Raw genomic sequence first — 23,574 nt, 5'->3', positions numbered from 1 at the left:
AAGCCTGAAACAAAGCGTCGGTAATAAGTACAAAGACCCAGAAAACTTTTCAGTTCTTGTACACTTCCAGGGACAGGCCCTTGCCTAACCTCTTCACTTTTGTCCGGATCCGTGCTTATACCCTCGCTTGATACAACATGGCCCAAATATTTTACTTTCCTCTTGAATAGGTCACACTTCTTGGGATGGAGCTTCATACCCGCACTTCGAATCCTCTGAAACACTTCTCTCAAATTGTTCAGATGTTCATCAAATGTTCTTCCGAGCACGATAATGTCATCAAGATATACTAGGCAAGTATTCCAGTTAAGACCTTTTAAAACTTGATCCATCAATCTCTCAAAAGTAGCTGGTGCATTGCATAGGCCAAATGGCATCACCTTAAATTGCCACAAGCCACTTCCAGCTGAAAAGGCCGTTTTCTCTTTATCAATGGGATGCATCCCTATCTGCCAATATCCGCTCTTGAGGTCTAGAGTAGAGAATATTCGTGATCCGGCGAGCGTGTCCAATGTGTCATCAATGCGGGGAAGAGGATAACTATCTTTCTGCGTGACATTATTTAATGCCCGGTAATCAACACAAAACCGCAAAGTCCCATCTTTCTTTTTAACCAATACAACCGGTGAACACCACGGGCTGTTGGATGGCTCGATGACCCCTTGTTGTTTCATGCGTTCGAGCATATCGAGGGCCTCTTGCTGTTTAGCCAACGGTAGACGACGCGGTGGTTGTCGAATGGGTCTGGCACTTCCCGTATCAATACGGTGTTGTACAAGGTTTGTCCTCCCGCAATCATCCTCGTCACAGGGCATAATGTCCATAAATTCAAAAATTAATTGCTCAGCTTTGTTATATTCTTCCATCGAAAGATTTTCTTCCATTTTGGTAAGAATTTTGTGTATCTGTGCGCTCTCCTTCGCTACCGTGTTTGTCGATCCCTCTGCGTCCCGACATTGTGTGATCAGATCCACGGAGTAACAGTCCGCTATGACACTGCCCGCTCGTAACTTATTTTCCTGCGAGTAAAGATTCATGACTCTCACAGGGACCTTTCTATCACCAACACTGACCACCAACGTCTTTCCTACAGCCAGACTATTTTCTGTTCCTGTCGCTGTTTCTACGAGTTTTGTACTAATGGTTTTGCAATGTCCTTCAACCTTTCCCCATAATATACATTCCGATTGTGCTGGTATGGTCGTATCTTCTACCAACAAAATTCTTCTCGCTTGACCGTATCCCTTATCCTCCTCAAGTAGTGGAATCTCCGCGTTAGCATATTGTACAGTGCCATTAGCCATGTTTAAAGACAGCCCGAATGCTTGCATAAAATCCAAGCCGAGGATACACTAGTCAGTCACGTTTGCGATCAGGAACTCATGACAAAATGGTTGGGTTTGAATTTCAAAGTTAAGTTTGACCTGCCCCAACACTGGTATTAGTTCGCCACTGGCTGTTTTCAGTGTATAACTGTCTGCTTCCGTTATTTCCTGATCTCCAATGTAATCGGGTCTAATTATCGACCGAGATGCTCCGGTGTCCAAAAGAAAAGCGCAACACCCGCGGCCGATCTTTCCTTGTACCTTTAAACTTCTGTTTCTTCCCAACACAGTGACAGAAATAACCATTTTTGGAGCCTCTTTATACCGCGCTGCCTGTCTCCGCTCCGTAAAACCGGCAGACATTAGTTTTTCCCGGTTGCCGTTCTGTCTTTCTTGTGATTGGCGTCCACGACCCCGAAACCCTCTGGTACAATCCCTTTGCATATGACCAGGGGTGTTGCAGTTCCAGCAGCGAAGAAGTGTTCTATTTTGTCTGAAATAGGGTCGCCGTTCGTCTCTAGTCTCGTCCACCACCCTTCTGACCAGTGCAAGATCCTCCTCCTGGGGTCGTCTTTCGTCTATAGCCTCCCCTACCAGTCTTCGTACCAGCTGTATAGGATCCTCCTCCCGAGCATCTATCGTCCGGCTGTGCTGTGTGGCCCTCGCTGAATCTCTTGCCGCCTCATAGGACAGAGCATAGATAAGGGCTTCGCTTACTTTCCGTTTTCCGCTGATTCGGATGGCTTTTTTAAGTTCTGCATCTCGCACTCCATCTATGAAGGCATCTGTAACAATAACATCCAAAAATTCTGGTGTTGCCAATGGGTAAGCCAGACGGGCAAGACGCTCAATGTCTGCCGCTAATTCCTGTAGTGTCTCTCCACATTTCTGCAGTCGGCTTTTTAATTGTATTCTAAACACTTCCTGTAAGTGCTCGTCGCCGTATCGCAGTTCCATTGTATTGACCATTGCATCGAAGTCCGTCTCGTCCTTCATTGTCTGTAACAATTCGGCTGCCTTGCCTCTGAGTGCCAACACCAGACCAGTTGCTTTCTCTGCCTTAGTGTTCCATCTATTGACTTTGGCCGCCGCTTCAAACTGCAATCGGTACACTGACCAAGAAACAGAGCCGTCAAACACCGGCGGTTTAGTCTTCCCCGTCATTTCAGTCACCGTGGCTCCCGCATCTTGTTTTTTCTCTAGCTCCGCCTTCATTTCATTTCGTAATACTTGAATTTGCGAATCGACATCCTCTACCATCCGCGACCGGAGCTCAGTTACCTCATCTCTTAATTGTTGTTTGTAATCGTCCATATCCTTTTTCAATCCAAACACAACGGATTCTATAGAGCTAAGTTTATTACCTAATTCATTTTTAAGTTCATCCTTCACCAATTTCAGGTCTTCCTTTATTTGCTCTTTCATCGATTTCCATATCTCCGCCGTATCGGGTTCTATTTCAAATAAATAGGTGTCAGGATCCTGTTCATCATCTATGATGCTTTGCTTCAGACGCTCCATGAGCGCCTCTTTGTTGCCGCTTACCTTCAGCTCTCTGCATCTGAGTTCTCGTCTAAGTTCTATCAATGAAAGCTGACCAAGTGTTTTTGTTGACGCCATCCCGTATCTTTCTCACGTTGGCCTACCAAAACTTACGTTGGGTTATCCGAGAAAAAAATGTTGTAACAGTCGTGTATAAAGACCTTGTTCCCACTTTCGTTGAGAATCCCACTTCTGACACCAATTGCTGTAACTCTGCCTACAGCGAGCCCAAAGAACCTCAACGAAAGTGATAGATAAAAACAGCAATTTAATAATAGACTAATAGTCGGATAACAATTACACATTCGAATAATAGCAACACTTGTTTACATCAGCCATCTTTTGACTCCCACACTTATTTCCTGTCTCTGTCCCGTGTCTCATGGTGCGCAGTCTCACACCTAATGACAACGTGCAATGTAGAGTCATAACAATATGTTAGACATTAATAGCCTAAAGTTTTAGTAAAAGAAGTTAGAAAAGTTATATTTCTATGAAAGAGGTTACGAAAGCTATATCTAATATATAAAGCAGAAAGTAAGGCGTATGTATGTATATATGTCTCGCATAGAGATCAAAACCATTTGATTCATCTTGATAAGACTTGGCATCATGGGCGTAGCCAGGATTTTTTTCGGGGGTGGGGAGGTTTGGGGGGATTTTTCCGCCCCCTCCCCCGCGAAATTTTTTTTATATGTATGTATGTGTGTGTGTACATAATTTTTATTACATTCTAACCCTTCATCCTTTCGGAAGATGTATATTGTGCGCTATAATAGGTTCTTCGTGGAGTTAGTGGAAAAATTGTAGACTCCCCGTCATTGCCAGCAGAACAATGTATTGAATAAAAGGGGTACAGTCTTCGTCGTCTATCTCAGTCGTCCTTCCTACTTGTCCGTTGATTCTATATTTCTGTTCTTACTTTTTAATGATTCGTCACGTCCCTGCGGAAAAACCCAATTAAACCCAAACTTCTACGCATCTTTCTATTGTGTCATTACACCACTCAAATAGTTAGGGTGGGGAGGGTAGTAGTTTCAATCACACCCCACCAATCCGAATCGGCTAATTATCAGAAGCGTGCCACACAATATTTAAAAAAAATGATTTAAATATTAATAAGTAGCTTTTATTATATAAATATTTAACTAATTTTGTTAACAAACATGATTTCTGCACAAAAATTGGACGTCCCCTCCCAACTCGAAATGTTAAGGTTTGGGGGGGGGGGAAATGTACTATTGCCCCCCCCCCCCAATCAATGATCTATGTACTAGAAGGGGAGCGACGTAACATTAAAATTGATTAAAATATGACAACCACAAAGCACAATGGGAAGCACTAGAACTAGCAGCTAGCACATCTTCTAAGTACCCCGCACAGTCAGATTTTCTTTCTAAACGATGCGAAAAGTTCTCCAAAGCTTGGAAAACTCTGATTCCTCTATATGAAACTACTCAAGACAGAACTTATAAAGCACTAAAAACACTACAACAGCTAAAAAAAAACTGTTATTCAGAGTTGATATATGCTTTGTAAAAACTGGTTAACTTATAAATAATTAGCATATACTATTACGATAAGTAAATAATTTGTATACACTAAGTGTGATTTCTCTACTCAAGTTCACCAATCCTCCCCTCCCCCAAACGGATCGGACGAGTGGAGGGGATGATCGCCCTTCCAGCTCCGTGCCCTAAATCCGCCAGTGCCAGTCCCCTAAATCCGCCAGAATGGCTGCCTGGTCGTGCGGTTTGCGCGCTGGACTGTCAGTCAGATTTATTGATGGTCCAGGGTTCAAACCCTGCCCGCTCCCATCCCCCATCGTCCTGTGGGAGGTTTGAACTAGGAAGTAATTATCTTCAACTCTGAAGGAACATCCGAAACATGTAAAAAATTTTACAAACAAGTGCCTGAATAGAGGAAAAAAAGAAAACACCATTTACCCCCAGCAGGTGACTCAAAAAAAAAAAAAAAAGTTACTAAGACTGTTTGTGTGGAAACACAAACTCAAAATAGGCCCCCGAAGTGGTCCACCCAGGCAGGTAAAAGGGCAGGTTTCAATATTTTCAATAACTTTTCTAGCTTATAAGATCTAAACGTGGCGAACGGACGGACGGACAGACCACACAAAACTAATAGCGTCTATTTCCCTTTCAGGGGCCGCTAAAAATATTTGCATAGCTTGAAATTATAGCAATGCCATAATTTGTCCTCAATATGTATCTAGATTTGTCCAGTTCTCGTGGAAACATTATTGAACGAAGAGAGAGCGATCTGTCGAGGTTCATTGGTTCACCTATTTATGTTTACTTAACAAATCTGTTGATATGATTTCAGTTTTGTGAATCGATCGGATATGAAAATAACTTTTATTAATTGAAGTATTCGAAGTCTCTATTCTGGGCTTTGTTCTGGGCTTTATTCATTTCATTGTCTTGTTGTTTCAATGGGAAAACTAAGGATCTGACTGCTGAAGATAACTCAATCTAGTGAAACAAAAATTGACTAAATGGAAAGAGTATCGTAAAGATTTTAACGTTCGCACATTGCCCACCACTATAATAGGCATACAATATTTATTTCTACTGTGTATTTAAATGTATAGTCGAGCATGTGAGATGGAAATCTGAACTGACCAATCATCCCTTTCGATCTGACATGTTTATGTTCCCATTGTCAGACTCGATTGTCAATCTACAGTAAGATAGAGGTCAGGGGAGTGAAGCGAGAGGTTTGGCAAGGGCACATAATATAGTTAAAAGGTTCAATGTTCAACGTTTTGACGAGAAAGAGAATTGGTCTTCGATTACTTAGAGTATTATGTCCAGGCGTAGTAAGCAAGAAATGTATAGGACTATAATGTAAAACAATAGTCTCCAGCAGTGTTACAGTTTCTTTCGTCAGCACAGGATGTTTTGTACAACAGTCTCGACTCTTCTAGATACGTAGATAGATAGCTAGATAGACAGATAGAAGGAAAGAAAGAAAAGAATGGAAAGGAAAAGGGAAAAGTCGCTATTGGTTTTATGTGGTCTGTATGTAAGTCTATCCGTATAAATCGAAAAAAAAAAGGGGGAAAGATTTTGAAAATCCTTATCATATTTTTGATCTTCTGAGAGTGAACACTTGTTTTTACAATACCTCTATTCAAGTCAAAATTGTATGGAACCTTGAACCAGGAACCTGGATCTCAAAAACGGCTTTAACGATTTTCCTAGAAATTTAACAGTTGATGTATAGCTCTGAGAAAAGAATTACTAGCTCGTTATCACATGGAGAAAAACTAAAGTTTGACCATTATAATTTTTTCGAAGTAAAAATAAAGAAATATAAATTTAGCTTGAGAACTACACTTAGAACTACACTTAGATCTAGAGCCAACATGGGTTTTGAAATGACTATCGCGTTCTTGAAAGGACTATCAAGTTCGGGAATTTCCGAATGTGAGACATTATTGATTCAAGATTTTAATAAATTAATGTTCAGGACAATTTTCCAAATTGTCTTCTAAGTCTAGATTTAAAGTCCTTACTCCTATCATTGGAATTATTCAAAAAAAATAGTTCTCTCTCTCTCTTTCCTTCTCTCTCTCTCTCTCTCTCTCTCTCTCTCACAATTAGTTTTTATTAATTGTTTTCGTTTACATAAGAAAAAGAATATACACCAATATTTTAATCTTATTGGGATACGTTTTTTTCTCCACGACTCCAGTAGTTCTTCTATTGTAAAAAATAGTTCATTTCAAAGTAACATTTTATTGTTGCCTATTCAAAGTTGTGCAACATTTATAGCTCTATATATATATTGAAGCTCATATACTCTTCAAGTCATAATCGTTTTAACATGTGGCCAAAATCATTAACAACTCTGCCAGAACTACGCAAGAAAGCAAAAACACTCCAAATACCTCGACATGAACAAGAAACATGGGCTGAACAACGATTCCACTCAGAAATAGAAAAAGAAAGGAGAAAGCTACGAAAGATGAAAGAAGAACTAGGTGGTTACGAATATCAAATAAATGCAATTAAACGCAACATAGAAGATTATGACGAAAGAATTAGACTATGGGATATTATGGAAGATTTTCACAACGCAAGAATGATGAGAATTGAATCAGAAGAAGATTTATATGACTTTTGAAATGAGACAGAAGAAATAGAAAAGAAAAATGAAGACACAAAGTCACAATACACGAAAGATGACGAAAGTTTCCCCGGGACAGACATTGTGTGAAGGCGCGAATTGAAAGACCAGGAAATTGATCCTCTCGCGTCCCTTTGTCTTCTTGCCCAGGTGGTCAGCGAATGTGAAGGGGAGATGACCAGAGCTTGACCAGAGCAAGGGAGATAACATCTTGACACTGGCTAGCGCTAGTCGACCAGTGAAATGTGGCTCGAGGCGTTTGAGCTGAATGAGCTCTTTGAACTGACCAGCCGCTCCAAGGGGGTGGGGTCGGCAGGGGAGAGAGTTACCTGATGTGGGGGAGGGGAGGTCCAGTCCACCTTCGTCCACGTTAGTCCAGTGAATAGAAGGGGGTGGGGGGCAACAGATGTCCGCCAAGATAGACAAAGGGAGTGTACTCTTGTCAAGAATTTAATGTGGCACGTGTTAAAATAGGGAAGATAAAATGCGACATCGATGCCAAATGGGTGGTGGCTGTGTTTTTTAGCGCTTGATGGGCTAAATTAGTAAAATTGATTATTAAAGTGTTTAAATAAATTAATTAAATGCTTTGACCTGAGTGATATCTTGAGTGAGCCAAAACGGGTCGTCACAATCCTCCCGACGAAAGATAAGTCTTTGCTAAAAGACCTATAAAGTGCTCACGTGGGTATCACTCAAGTTATGTCAACTGTCGGTCGTAGCATTTAAGAAAAAATTTTCCCAGGAGTTAAGAGATTGCCAAGGTCCAGAGGAGAGTCCGTCCTAAAGAGCCCGCTTTTCGCCTAAGTTCTGTCCGCAGGTGGATTGTCACGTGGGAGGGACAATTTTGAGGATCTGAGGAAATAGGCCGGGTGATAGTACTGGGTACATCTCCCTCTTGTGGCAGATTGGTAAGTGAGATGGGTGTTATGGCGAAGTGCCCAATGCGTGTACGTTCCGTAGTGAGTCGCTTCTTCTTAAGTGCAATTACTCGGCTTACCTCTAGTTTTCCTGACACGGTCAATGTCAGGGAAGAGTGGCCTTATTGTGGGTGTGGAGCCGTAATGAGGCTGATTTTCACAAGAGCAGGCGTCTGCTTTTCTTTCTGACTTCCGGGCAGGGTCAATGCCAGGGAAGTGGTTTGATACCCGCGGAGAAGTGGTTAATTGAACCCTCACGAGTGTATGTATTTTGCTTAACTCGTGACCTCCTAGCACCTAGCTGCCACCTTTCTGTTTTGTCATTTTACCGACAGGCAGAGAAAGATATGGTTTGTAGACAACTCCTAAAGGTACGTACCTGGAGCCTAGAATGAAATCATACACTGGCGAGTCCATGACAACTGCATCAATGGTGCCATGCACACACTTACATTCTACGTGGACACTAGCGATAAGATAAATCTTCGGAGGAATGCCACGGTCATGAGATTGGACCGTCGCCGTTCCACCGGTGAGATCCGTGGGTCGACTAGTGCATGGCTGATGACAGAGCTCACCGCACATCCGGAATCAAATAATACCTGGACAGGAGATCCGTTAACCAGAAAGGTCTCTACTCCAGAGGGAGATGAGATGGGGTGAGGTGATTCCGGTTGGACTCAGCGCAGATATGACGTAGTATTCCTCCTCTTCATCATCGAGCTGCGAGGGCTGACTAGGTGCAGAGGGTTTGAGGAGCTCAGTCATGGCTGACAAAGTACGTGGGGCCTGCTGCTATTCATTAGGTCTGTTGTCACGCGTGCGTTCCAGTCACGGTGATGGTTATTGGTCTGGCTGTTGTGCAAAACTGGTCATTGGATTGGTGCTTTGTGGTGTTGAGGTTTAGCGGGAGAAGTGGGTTGGCTGGTAGGAGTGGGTTGCCAAGAAGAAGTGGGTTTGTCAGTGAGCTTGTCCTCTGGTTTGTCTGAGGCTTTACCTTTGATGTCTTTGCTGGCAGTCAAGTATCTGTCTGCAGCTGATGCTATGTCGGCGGGTGCAGAGGCTTGCTGTTCCCTAACAAAGACTTTAACATCATTCGGCATGCACTCTAGTAGCTGTTCAGAGAGTATGAGGCTCACTAGGCCGTCAAAGGTCTCTGGCAGTTCACTGAGAGTGTGTCATCTTCTTAGGTATTTGTCCAACCTGTCGCAGAGATTTCCATAAGTCTCTCTGCGCTCGAGGCGGGATGCCCTAAACTTTCTGTGGTACGACTCAGCGGTCAGTGGAGTTTGTTGTAGGCCTCACATGCTTTGCCTCTGAGACATTGGGACAGCCGGAAGCATCACTTATCCTCTGGCAAACCATAGTAGCGTGCGACCTCTTCGAAGCAAACAAGATAAACTTCTATGCTTTCGCTTTTGTCGTCAAAGTGCTCCATCGGCATGTGGGGTAGGCCGTTTGAGGAGCCTTGAATGAAGACAGGGCTAGCCGGGCAAGACTCGGAGGAAGCCTGAGGGGCGGCCTTGTTCTCTTTTTCCGCGGCTATCCTTTCTCTCTCAGTTATCTATTTCTCTTTTTCCCGCTCAGTGATTTCTTTTTCTTTTGCTATAGCTATCTCTATTTCCCATCTCTCCCTTTCCATAGCTATTTCATGCTCCCTGGCTAGTCTCCTTTCTTCCTTTTCCTCTCTATCTCTTTCCTTAGCTTCTCTTTCAAGGGCATCAAGTCGTGCCCTCACATACTCTCTCTGCTCTGCCTCATCCTTATATAGGGCGGCCGCGATGTCTCTGAATTCAGCTATTTTCTGTTTTATGTCAGAACCCGCTTTGGAGCGTGTGCCACTGGCCATGGTGACGAAGGGTGGGTGAGGAAGAAGACGAAGTTGAAATTCGGGTGAGAGATGGGATAGAGAAAGGAGCTGCTGAAAGCAAATGTTTAAGCGTTATAGGAAAGGTGGTATCAGCCTGGTTTGGTGCTTAAGAACCTGTAAATTAAGTACAATTACTCAAATGCAAAATAAGAAAAAAACAAATTTTAGCTCTAAATAACACTCTTGATGACTTGTGCTCCAACAATGATGATAGTTAAAATAATGGGGAGTTGCCTGCTGTGCCTGCAGTATTACAAGGGTTGTTTACATCCCGGACGGGCCCTCCATTTTGTGACAAGGTGGATTAAGAGTTGGCCATTTAGGGTGTCTAGGGTGTTTTATAGTTTGAGGACCCACACTTGCACAAATTATACACAGGCTTAGCGTTAAAAATGCAGGCAACAAATGGTATATATGTATAAATATGTACAGGTTTATTGTACAAAGGCAAAATAAGGAATGAATAATTAATAGACTGGGATGGGATCTAGTGTATTTACATATATAGGTATATCATCATTAGATGCTAGGAACCAAGTGGTCTGAGGGTTAGGGTTAGGGAGAAGGGGAGATGACCAGAGCTTGACCAGAGCAAGGGAGATAACATCTTGACACTGGCTAGCGCTAGTCAACCAGTGAAATGTGGTTCGAGGCGTTTGAGCTGAATGGACTCTTTGAAGTGACCAGCCGCTCCAAGGGGGTAAGGTCTGAAGGGGAGAGCGTTACTTGATGTTGGGGAGGGGAGGTCCAGTCCACCAGGGGCGGACTGGATGTCCAAATCGGCCCAGGAATTTCTAAACAGTACGGCCCATAAATTGTATATTATATGACTCCAATTATAGGCCTATCTGTTCTCAAAATCATTATGTTATTTTTTTTATAATGCATCAATAACAGTATGCATGCTCTATATCTTTAAAAGAAATATAGCTCTTATGTGAGCAGGTCAGGCAGGCGCGAGTGGGAGAGACCTATTCTCTGCTCAACATTAAAATTTACCAACAGTAGGCAGATGTTTGCGCTACTGGGTGGGCTCAATCTGTGCACCTCGGTATGGTGACCAAGGGGCTAGAGTAGCCTAAGTAACCAGACAACTAACTATACTAACTTAACTAAATGAAAACAAGATAACAAACTTTAGTTTACGATAAATAAAACAAAAAGAAACTTTATTTACATACAAAAATAAATCAATAATAAAATATAATATATACACTAACTTGACTAACCACTACTAATGAACCCATCAACTAACTAAAACCCTCTCTAAATCTACACCACTACTAACACTAACAAACTAACCAAACCAACTATCTAACTAAATCACTACAACTACTATACTAGACCTAGATCTACACAAACACACTACAATAAACTAGTCTAGATCTACAATATCCTACTACTACAACCAATCCATAACTAAAACAAGAACATAATATATAACTTATAACTAAGTTTACTAGATAAGCCACTAAGGCTACACTACAAAAACAAAATAACACTAGCTTCCCTAGAATTAGATTTTAAATCTAGAATAGATCTACAGAAACAATAACAAAACTATCAATAGCAGAAACAAAATAACACTAGATTCCCTAGAATTAGAATAGATCTACAACAGCAGTTATAAGCAGCAGTATTTCAGCAGAGTAATTGCAGCAGCTAAAAGCAGCAGTAGTAATAGCCTGCAAAACATAAATGCAAAACTATAGTATATTCTATTAGGACTGATGGACGCCGCCATCTTTAATACAGCATGTTGCCAACTATTATGACAAATAGTCCAAGTAGAAAATAAAATAACTACCTTACACATAGTGTGACATAGATCTAGTAAAAAAATATATAATATTTCTACACTTACAGGCCGTCCCAGGTACAGAATAAAAATATAATTAGACGACAGACCACAAAGATCTTCAGCTGTCACACAGACAGATATGGTACTGACCACTGGTCAAATGTACACTCAACTGTTTTTAGACAGCATGTAGTACGTCCCTTTTATACTATCCCGCACTAACCTATATAAATATGCGGAAGTACAATTATAAAAATAGCTCTAACCTATACAACAAAAATACATTTAAAAAATAGCTAAAATGGCATATAAAACTACCTCTGGGAGCGCAAGCTCACACTTATGTTGCTTTTTAATCGCTATGTTTGTAGGCCCTAAAAAGTTGAAGCCTACTAAAAGCACTGTCTACGGATGTAGGCTATTACTTTTTTTTTTAATGTCTTAGATTCATTTAGTATTACACTGTAGTCTGTAAAAGATGTTATTAACATGAAACTCATATAGCCCCTTATAGGGCCTATATGAGAATATTAAAAAACCTACCGGTCAATTTGAGTACCGCCCCCCCGGGCATTTGCCCAAATGCCCATATAGTCAGTCCGCCCCTGCAGTCTACCTTCGTCCACGTTGGTCTAGTGAATAGAAGGGGGGGGGATAACGGATGTCCGCCAAGAAAAACTAAGGCAGTGTACTCTTGTCAAGAGAATAATTTGGCACGTGTCAAGATAGGGAAGGTAAAATGCGACATCGATGCCAAAGGGGGTGGGGTTGGATTGGAGGGGTGGTGGCTGTGTTTTTAGCGCTTGATGGGCTAAATTAGTAAAATTGATGATTAAAGTGTTTAAATAAATTAATTAAATGTTTTGACATGAGTGATACCTTGAGTGAGCCAAAACGGGTCGTCACAAGGCTAATGGAGAATGAATTTTGGATTTAAGTTTTGTTATTTAATTATTATGTTACTTAATAAATTCACATCATAATGTCGTGCGTCCATCAACCAATGTGACTGATCCTTTTAATCATCTATAAAATGAAGGCTTGTGTTTTTGTGTATTTGTCATTATTTACTTTATTTAGCTGACATTTGTGTGTACTTGTCAATACTTGTCATTATTTACTTTATTTAGCTGACATTTGTGTGTACTTGTCAATACTTGTCATTATTTACTTTATTTAGCTGACCTATGTGTGTACTTGTCAATACTTGTCATTATTTACTTTATTTAGCTGACATTTGTGTGTACTTGTCAATACTTGTCATTATTTACTTTATTTAGCTGACCTATGTGTGTACTTGTCAATACTTGTCATTATTTACTTTATTTAGCTGACATTTGTGTGTACTTGTCAATACTTGTCATTATTTACTTTATTTAGTTGACATTTTTTGCGTGTGCATGTGTAGGCCATGTGTATTTTGCGGAATATTATTCTTTTCAATAATATTATGCTTTCATACACATTAGTGAGTGCATGACCAAAAAACAGAAAGCGTCATTCTACAAAGCCAAAAAGAATACGCTAACAATGTAGTCAGAGACACTGTTAACCATGTCATAGAAAGCATTGACAAGCTGATTAAGACTGCTATTGGCAGAGAAGTGAGTGAGGCGGGAAAGGTTTTAATTGCAGATTGACCCCCCTCCCCCAAGATAATAACATGCAAAGAACAAAGCTCTTTTGTGGTTGCATATGTTCATAATGTTATGATGACTTAAAACTGCTGGCTATTGGCTTAGTTTACAATAATGTATCAACTAATGTAAGATTGAAAGAACTTTATGGAAGTTCTTATAAAATGCAATTTGGTGTTCAAAAAAAATATAAGTCGAGGTTCAACGCTTCTTTGCACATATTTTGAACCACGTGTTAGGCCTAACAGACACAACAAGCATCACAATTCCTTGCTCATTACTCTTCGGATTACTTAATTACTTTGCCGTTGTCATGAGATTCCAGGCTATTTGTGGGTCGAACATATATTAATATTGTTACGAATCTCACTATCCAGGCTCTCTGCAAACTGCACCATACACCACCAACTTAAAGAACTTGACAAGTCAGGGCTCCAAAATAACGTAAAGGTTTAATGTCCATAAATAACAGCCAATACTGTACAATTGGCAGCACGTAGAACAGTACAAATAGCTCTGCGATAACAAATATCTCTCCGATAGCACCGTTCCGCCGTATCAAGTCTTGCACTGGCCTCTCCGTCTCGTTCCGGGCTTGCACTGGGTTCAACAGTTCAGGACTGACTTCACACACTAGGCTCGTTGTGTCGGACTCGATCACAGACCAAGATCAAGACGCCGTTCGTCTCAACTGTACTTGACAGTACTCCGCACTGAACCGTCGTAATGCTCCGTACAGAACCACACCGTTGAACTGTGCTGTAGTCGACCGTGTTCTGAACTCCTGTCGTGAACCCGCTTTCTGAACCTTCCTGTATTGAGCCCCTTTTCTCGACCGTCTTGACTGCGACACCTCCGCTCTTATATAGGGTCCCTACTGGCCTTCTCGAACCGGGCAGAACGCCCCTCGACGTTTCTAGGTGGTCAGATGACTACAACTCTCGTGACGCTAATGAGCTCTGTTCACGACGCCGATCCTACTCGAACCTTCATGTTGTTAACTCGTCTCGGCCGATCGTCGTAACTCGTCACGGTTGACCGCTCGTCTAGCGCTGGCCTGGGGCGATTTGCGTCGGCTGACTACACTCACACCACTACCCCTCTCTGTGCCACCACCAGGTTTATAACACTGCCCCCTCCTTAGATCTGTCCGTCCCGGGCAGATCCAGCTTCACCATAGTACGGGTGGAGTCGATTGATGTGGACGACCTTCCGCTGGGAGCTGTGGCTTCCTTGTATCCGGCAAACGTCATCTGTGATCCTTTTAACTACATGGTAAGGGCCTTCCCAATCTCTTTGATGCTTATAGGACCTTCCGTTTCTTCTCCGGGGGTTGTATAGCCAGACCAAGTCGTTCTTACGGAACCTCGAGGCATTGACCCTATCGTCGTTCCTTGTCTTCATTTGGTCACTGCTGCTGTTGATGTTTTTGAGGGCTAAATTATGAGCTTCCTTCATTCGGAAAATGGGGGCTACATTTTCATCTTTTCGCTGAGCATCTTGGCTTTTCTCGTCTGACCGCGGCTCGGGAGCTTGCACCTCAAGACGACGACAATCGATGATCACCCCCGATTCTTCAGCCTTCCTGCAGGGTTTGTATACTTTCTCAGATCTGTGTTGGTTCACTTCTTGTCGAGAAGACCGTTTTGCACAGTTTCGTTGTAGGTGGCCTAACCCTCCACAGTTCCAGCATCGTTTTCTCACTCCACGTTGACCTTGGGGTATCTGGATGGTTCTACGTTTCTCTAGGGCCTCGTTCGTTTTTCTCAGTTCCTTGCGACCTTTATCTTTAACCTCCAGCCTCTGGTCCTGGGAAATGTTCTCGAACTCGTCTTTAGCAGCTTGGTATAAGAGAGCGTACACAAGGGCTTCACTGGCTTTGTGCTTGCCACTAACTCTGATGGCCTTCTTCAGTTCGTGGTCTCGAAGTGCATCGGCAAACGCATCAGTAATGATTATTTCCAGGAGGTCTTGCGTGGCTGTTGGGTAACCCAAATGGGCGAGGCGTGCAATGTCTGCCTCCAACTCCCGTAGGGTTTCATTTGATTGCTGTCGGCGGGTCTTCAATTTGACTCGATACAATTCTGGCAGATACTCGTCGCCGTAACGGAGCTCCATCGTCTTGACGAGAGCAGCGTAGTCTTGTGGGTTTGGAATGGACTGCAGCAGTTCGGAGGCCTTTCCTCTTAGGGCCAATATAAGGGCTGTTGCTTTCTCCTCATCGCTGTTCCATTGGTTGACTTTGGCCGCGGCGTCAAATTGTAGCTTGTAGACGGACCAGGACACGGATCCATCAAACACAGGAGGCTTTACCTTCATGAAAGCTTCGGGTACGATCGACATCACATTTGCTTTCTGCATCTTGGTAAAATCCCTGTAAACTTGCGTCTTTATTTCTTCGATCTTTTTCTCAACAGCGTAGACCCTCTGGTTCATCTGTTCTTCTATGGTTGTGATTCTCTCCTCCACAGCATGTATGCGTTGGTTCATTGCCAATAACTCAGTTTTGATTCCCGAGTCCATGGCGTCTATCTTGCAATTGGTGTTTTCCAGCCCCGAGTTCATAGCTGCCATCTGCTCCTGTTTGCTACTGGCGATTTGTCCCTGCATAGCTGCCATCTGTTCCTGTATGGTACTGGTGATCTGTTGCTGCATTCTACTGGTGAGCTGTTCCAGCAAATCCGGTTCGACTTCAAAAAGGTATGTGTCCGGATCTTCTTCTTCTTCCAACATGTCTTCTCGGAGGCGTGCTTGTAAAGTTTCCTTGTTACCATATACCTTCAGCCTTCGTCCACGGAGTTCTTCCTTCAGTTCTCTAAATTCAAGTTCGTACAGCAGTTTCAGACGAGCCATAGTAGATCCGATCCAATCCGATTCCGATCCGATCCGATCCGATCCCACTTCTGACACCAGTTGTTACGAATCTCACTATCCAGGCTCTCTGCAAACTGCACCATACACCACCAACTTAAAGAACTTGACAAGTCAGGGCTCCAAAATAACGTAAAGGTTTAATGTCCATAAATAACAGCCAATACTGTACAATTGGCAGCACGTAGAACAGTACAAATAGCTCTGCGATAACAAATATCTCTCCGATAGCACCGTTCCGCCGTATCAAGTCTTGCACTGGCCTCTCCGTCTCGTTCCGGGCTTGCACTGGGTTCAACAGTTCAGGACTGACTTCACACACTAGGCTCGTTGTGTCGGACTCGATCACAGACCAAGATCAAGACGCCGTTCGTCTCAACTGTACTTGACAGTACTCCGCACTGAACCGTCGTAATGCTCCGTACAGAACCACACCGTTGAACTGTGCTGTAGTCGACCGTGTTCTGAACTCCTGTCGTGAACCCGCTTTCTGAACCTTCCTGTATTGAGCCCCTTTTCTCGACCGTCTTGACTGCGACACCTCCGCTCTTATATAGGGTCCCTACTGGCCTTCTCGAACCGGGCAGAACGCCCCTCGACGTTTCTAGGTGGTCAGATGACTACAACTCTCGTGACGCTAATGAGCTCTGTTCACGACGCCGATCCTACTCGAACCTTCATGTTGTTAACTCGTCTCGGCCGATCGTCGTAACTCGTCACGGTTGACCGCTCGTCTAGCGCTGGCCTGGGGCGATTTGCGTCGGCTGACTACACTCACACCACTACCCCTCTCTGTGCCACCACCAGGTTTATAACAATATGTTAATGACAGAGACGATTTTGACACCCAGTCCGCCCCGCCGTCGCCGGCCTAACAATACAATCATATCGGCAATGCTTTTGTCCTGTACTCGTCTATTTCGTATGACGGGATGTAACATTGTGGTTCTAGTTTCTGCTGTTCGTGCTGAATATATTGAGACCTTTCTTTTTACTTGCTTGGATAGACCATTTCGGGGGCGCTACTTGGTAATCTTGTTGATTACTTGTTTTTCTGCCATATTTGGCCAGTTTGTCAGCTTTCTCATTTCTCTCTATTTGTATGTGTGCTGGGATTCATCTATGGAACAGTTTTCTTGCTTTTATTGTTGGGGTTTTATATGGCGCCCGGGTGGAAACGATCGTAGGAGGAAACGGTTTGGCCAAAAGGTAGCAAAACAAGACTCCCGTGGGGGTGCGAGAGCATCCTTATTGCGCTGTGTGGGGTTTCAAAAAAAAACTCCCATAACCTTTTCACAATCCATGCGCCGTTCCATAAGGGGATGTTACATAAATGGTTGTCCCGCACGGTTAGCCTGGTATAGAAAAGGAAAATGGCGGGGGTCCCGGTGTACGCAGCCTCTGGCCGCGAGTCTGACCCCGCCAGACAGAACGTGTACACTGTTCTCTTTCAGGCCGGTGAGAGGGAGCTCTTGTTCGCTTTTGCTGGCCTAGAGTTCCAAGATCCGATGGCTCAACTCTACCTGATAGTTTCAAGAAGAAGAATATGGGCCCAAGATATTTTAAAGATATGGTTGTTATGGTAATGGATTTGTAACAAACAGTAGGCCTATTCACCGTTTCCTTGAGCTCTCTTTGATTGTGGTCAATCAATCTAACTATGTCTTTAATATAATCTCTGATAGAAGGAAAAGATCTTACGTCTACTTCTTCATTTGGCTTTGTGACATCTCATATTATTCATATGGCCTTGCCTCATAGGCGTAGCTAGCCATGTGCGGGTGGTGCGGGCCTCATCGACATCTTGGCTACAACATATGACATGCTATTTGTGGGCCGATTTTTATGGTAATGCCCTGGCCGGTTTCGATACCCAGTCCGCCCCTGTAGTCTACTACGCAAGACGACGAGATGGCAGCGGGCAGGGCATGGAACTCGGGAGTCCGGGACCCAGAAGACGACCAAATGACAGTCCAATGCGCATGCCGCACGACCAGGCAGCCACCAATCTTATTACATCGTAAATATAGTTTTCTTGACATATAAAGTTAAATTATTTGAAGCACACCTAAACATTGATGGGCCCTCTCGACGTAGGTCTACGTTTTCGGTAGGCCTAATCCGTAGATTATCAAGAGTCAATGAAGGATCTTTATCATTCGTCAGTGCTGAGAAGTGAAAAAAAAATCTAGATCACGATCTAGAGTTTTAGATTCCATAAGCCTATAGTTTCATAAAATACTTTGCGTATCAATGTCAGTGCTGAGAAGTGAAAAAAAAATCTAGATCAAGATCTAGAGTTTTAGATTCCATAAGCCTATAGTTTCATAAAATACTTTGCGTATCAATGTCAGTGCTGAGAAGTGAAAAAAAAATCTAGATCAAGATCTAGAGTTTTAGATTCCATAAGCCTATAGTTTCATAAAATACTTTGCGTATCAATGTCAGTGCTGAGAAGTGAAAAAAAAATCTAGATCAAGATCTAGAGTTTTAGATTCCATAAGCCTATAGTTTCATAAAATACTTTGCGTATCAATGTCAGTGCCGAGAAGTGAAAAAAAAATCTAGATCAAGATCTAGAGTTTTAGATTCCATAAGCCTATAGTTTCATAAAATACTTTGCGTATCAATGTCAGTGCTGAGAAGTGAAAAAAAAATCTAGATCAAGATCTAGAGTTTTAGATTCCATAAGCCTATAGTTTCATCATGGAACTATACTAATGGAACACCAGCTTCGAGATTTTATGATCAGAGTGCCGTCGCGCATCTTTTTCGCGCACCATACCATTTTGAAAAATCGATGAGCATGCCAAAGAAGAAATTTACTCCGAGAGCCACTTGGATTGACCTTCATTGAGAGTAAAACTTCCCCACACTATATTTTATTAGATCTGTAAAAACTTTATCCATTTTCTGACTATCTGATAAAATAGATACAATTTCCCTGAATAATGGATCGTCACAAAAGATTTTTTTTTAAGGCCACTTCGTTAAAATAGGTGTTTCCAGTACTTTCTCATTTGGGTATTTTACACAAAATCTGGAATTTTTTTTTATGTACATGTCATTATTATCATCTGTCCCGCGCAACCAAACCATGCACTTTTCCCGGTCACCAATGTTCTTAACAAGATATCAAGAGAGAGAGGCTGGTCCATTATTTGCATAGTCCAGCCAGCTTTTTTTTTTTGACAACCTTTTTTCGTTCTCTCTCATGAAGGATATGTTTTGAAAATTAGTCTTACAAAATACAATTCCAAACCAACTCATGCAGTTATCGTCTTTTCACAGTATTGAGGAGTCATCCTTTTTGCTAGCCAGAGTGTTAATTGGCAAAAGTGAAAAATTCATTTGTTTAATTTTTTAAAGTAAATATTCATAACTATATCTTTTATATAATAATATATTTTTAAAATAATAATCTTTTATATCGACATGCTTTAATAGATCTAATAAATGATTAACTCGGACCTACCAATATGGGTATATAAATACTTAAATCTGGGTATTTAAAATTTCGAATGCGAATTTTTTAAAAACCGAACTTATATATAGATCTAGATCTCTTGTATAATATCTATAATAATATAGATCTACAACACCTAGACTAAAGTTAAAGACTAAGGTTAGATTTATTTAACGTTTAAAAAAAAATCAATAGATCTAATATAGACAGTCATGAGATCCACTCTATTTTATCTAGATCTAGATCATACATGAGATCAATATTAATATTTATAGATCTAGTCAAGAGTCTAGATCTATCGATCATCTGATCTGGTCTGTCTATACTATAGGCACTATAGTTATAGCTATACTTATACACTTTTACAGTATATGAGTATACTGTATACTCATACGAGTCATACTGGCTATACTATAGTATAGACACTATAGTTAATACTTTTTAATAGTAGATCTATCTATAATCTATCAATTCTATCTAAATCTAGAGACTTCACATCACATTCACACGATTATTGATACAGACAGTGAATGAAACGAATGCAGTGGTTTTACTGATTATACTTATAGTGACGATACTACTTATAGATATAGTGGAACGTAAACTCAAAGGTTTAATACAATACGGTATGAGTCTATGAGTTAGTATATGGATCTAATTATTTTGTTACTTTGTATGTGACAGTATGTCAATGTCTCAATTAAAATAATTAATATCATCAGCCATATATATCACTTTAAATATTTAAAAAGTAGACATAGATTTTTATTATATTATAAATAGATAGATTAGATCTACATATAATTTTACAAACTTTAGAAATGATTGATTTTATTTTTAATTGATAAGCCTTCTAGACTAGATCTAGCATCTCTAGCTAGACTCTAACATGTAGATTGTAGATCTTTGAATTGGATCGATATTCACCTTCCTAAATTGTCTCTAAAGTCTGTAGCTGATTTGAGAGGCCCAACGAGGCAAGACGAGTCTATTAGTACTCTGTCTCTTGATCTATCTAGTAGGCCTACTAAGCTAGTGCATTAGCCATAGTGTAGTCAAATCTTGACAACTAGTCTTCTAGATCTAAGCTTCTAGAATAATTAGATCTAGATCCAGTTTAGATTTAGAATATAAAAGTTTTTACTACCTAAAATACTAAATCTACTGATCTAAATTCTAGATATATAGATCCAGTTCAGATTAGGAATATAAAAATATTCACTAGCTAAAATTCTAAATCTACTGATCTATACTTAATATGTTAGATATTATATGACATCTACAAAAATTATTATTAAGATATAATTATAGATTCTAGACTAGTTATATATGTACATAAAATATATAAATAAAAGATAAAATTTATGCAGGCCTAGGTCCCATAAATTTATAATTGATCCAGATCTATCAGTAAAAGTTACCTTCGATTGGCAGTTTTACCCAATCTAATCTATACAAGACAATTTATAATCCATGCCTTGCCTACACCCCATATATATTAAATAATAATAGTTTCCATTCCATGCCATGCCCAGACCCATGAGTTCATGAAATAATAAATGATGTGGTGTCAAGTTGGATCTATCCCCTGAAATTCAGTACTTTAATATAAAACTCACATATCTAGTTAATTATTTGCTATGACACTCTGATAAACTTGGACTTGTGTGATACATATATGTTTCTTATCAGATTTAATTAATGAAGTTTTGGTGCATTTTAACCAGTAATAAGGTGTATTTTTCCTGGCAACATTTCTATTCTAGTCTGTGATAAATTATAAATAAAAAAAAATGTTTGTAATGTTTCAGTTATTAACAAGTAGAACCATGCCAACCAGTTCTGATGATGTACCAGAATGCCTCAAGGATCATACTTATACTATTTCTACTCTCTGGGCAGACATTGATAATATTGGCATCCATTCAATATTTAATGTAAGTACTACTATACAATTTTTATTTTAGTTATCTAATAGATGTGTTATGAATTGTGTGATTTTCATGGTCAAGCAACATCCAAATATCTGGGATGGAATTTAACATTTTTCTCTAGTTTTTTTTTTTTATTTATAACACTCTTAAGCACATTCATCTTTCATGAATGCCTAATATACCTTGGCTGTTGTGCAGGCCATTCCTTTACAATAAACTGTTAGATGAAATTAGGCAAAATTGTCTGATAATTTGTATGTTTGATACAACGTTTTCAATTTAATAATATTATTATTTAATGTTAATGTTTTCAAAAGAAATTAACCAATATGCCTAATTGTATAATTACAGTTATGTTTGGAAATGCAAGAAAAAGGCATGCATTCCTGAGGAGTCAATGATTGGTTGCACCTCTTAAAGGTAAGGTACTGCAATTTTTCCCTATGTACTTTTCTCATAAGCTGAAGTACTTGTATTTTTGAAAAACTAGTTTTCCATGAAAATGTAAATCATAATATATGTTATAGTTGCTTTTAGATTAGTTCAATGTGCATCAAATTAACTGAACATCTGCCTTCACCTATAGTAATAATTCATAACTATTAAGGTCTACACATTAACGCAGTAGCTCCTTTTAGGTACAGACTATTTTTAGAATGGTAAAATTATATAACTATACTTAATAACATATATACGTTAAGCATGGTCAACACGTCTCACATATTTTTTTATTTTTTTTTTAAATCCTTTTATTTATTTTTATAACTAGATAACTTTCTGTTATGAGAAAAGATGAGATTCTTGGACTCCTGCATAGCACCACCAGAAAGGAAAATCCCATCATCAATGTTGCAAAATAAAAGTCTTGGACCAATTTTAAGATATATATATTATACTGTAAGCTGTATACATATTTATGTATATCCTGTCATTCAGCCAACAGGTTTGGATTTAGTATTTCTTTAAATCTGTTTGATATTGTACTTGAAAACTATTAATCTGAGCCCCATTAAAACAAGAGGGAGTGCAGTGGATGAGTGGTAAGGGAAATTTTACTTTTTTAAAATTAAAGTAAGAATCTAACAAAAGTAAACATATAAAATATGGTGCATTCTCCTTAAAACTAAAACCTGGTGCAAAGGTTTAAAATGTTGGCAAAAAAAAAGCAACATCAATTAAATATTCTTAATTCCCTTTGCAAAACTTACTGAGAAGAACATGCATGTTGTTCCCTCATAAGTTTCTTGACAAAGGAAATCTTGTTTATATTAGATTTGAATTATGCAAATTAAGAAAAAAATTATAATCATTATTTCAAATGGTTGTATCTAAACCTTATGAATTATTTTTCAGTTATAAGTATATTGAAATGAATGGATAATCATGAAATTGTTAAATAATTGCTGCTATCATTCCATTGACTAAAGAACCATAATTTTTTTTTAAAATTAATTTCAAAATGATTTTTTTCAAGCAGAGTTCACATAGGTCTTGAGTGAAATTTTTCTTATTTTTTTACTAATGCTTCAATTTTATTGTATCATTAGTTTTTTTATTTTTATTACCCAGAATATTTTTAAAATGAGTACACTATTTTCATGTAATAATGTAACTTGGTATTCACACATCAAAATACGCTATAATCTTTAGGCCATATAGATTTGTATAAATATAAATTAACTTGCTTAAATACATTGTAAATGTATATTGTTTGGATAAGAATAAAGTTTTTCTGTAGACAATTATTGTTCAAGATTTGTTGATGCTCCTGCTTAATAAATTATATATACAGGTCATTAGTTTTAACACACTACTGACACAAGAAAAACTGGTCGCCCTCACTTCCATTACATAGATGTAATAAAACGTGACCTCAAATCAGTAAACATCAATACTGACAATTGGGAAGACATAGCTTTAGACCGCAACAGATGGAGAGAGACAGTGACCAAGAAAGCTATGGACAGTGAAAGTACATGGGTCTCAGCTCAGGAAGAAAAACGTACAATCCGAAAAACGGCCAGGTCCTCTACCACCGAAGCAAAAGCCACCTTAACCT

The 23,574-nt window shown here is 40.0% G+C and overlaps 1 long non-coding RNA gene across 2 annotated transcripts; it reads left to right on the top strand.

Annotated features, from left to right (window-relative positions):
• The first annotated feature begins 18,834 nt into the window (after positions 1 to 18,834).
• On the top strand, positions 18,835 to 23,257 carry LOC129921701 (uncharacterized). Of its 2 annotated transcripts, none has more exons than XR_008773686.1 (4): positions 18,835 to 19,483; positions 21,393 to 21,518; positions 21,867 to 21,935; positions 22,285 to 23,257. It is a non-coding gene; the product is annotated as an uncharacterized LOC129921701 (long non-coding RNA). The 2 variants fall into 2 exon arrangements; XR_008773685.1 differs by lacking the exon at positions 18,835 to 19,483 and adding an exon at positions 19,944 to 20,207.
• The last annotated feature ends 317 nt before the right edge of the window (positions 23,258 to 23,574 follow it).

This window comes from Biomphalaria glabrata, chromosome 11, assembly GCF_947242115.1.
Source record: "Biomphalaria glabrata chromosome 11, xgBioGlab47.1, whole genome shotgun sequence".
Taxonomy (NCBI): domain Eukaryota; kingdom Metazoa; phylum Mollusca; class Gastropoda; family Planorbidae; genus Biomphalaria; species Biomphalaria glabrata.
Note: the sequence above shows the minus strand (reverse complement) of the source record. Positions and strands in the feature narration are given on the sequence as shown.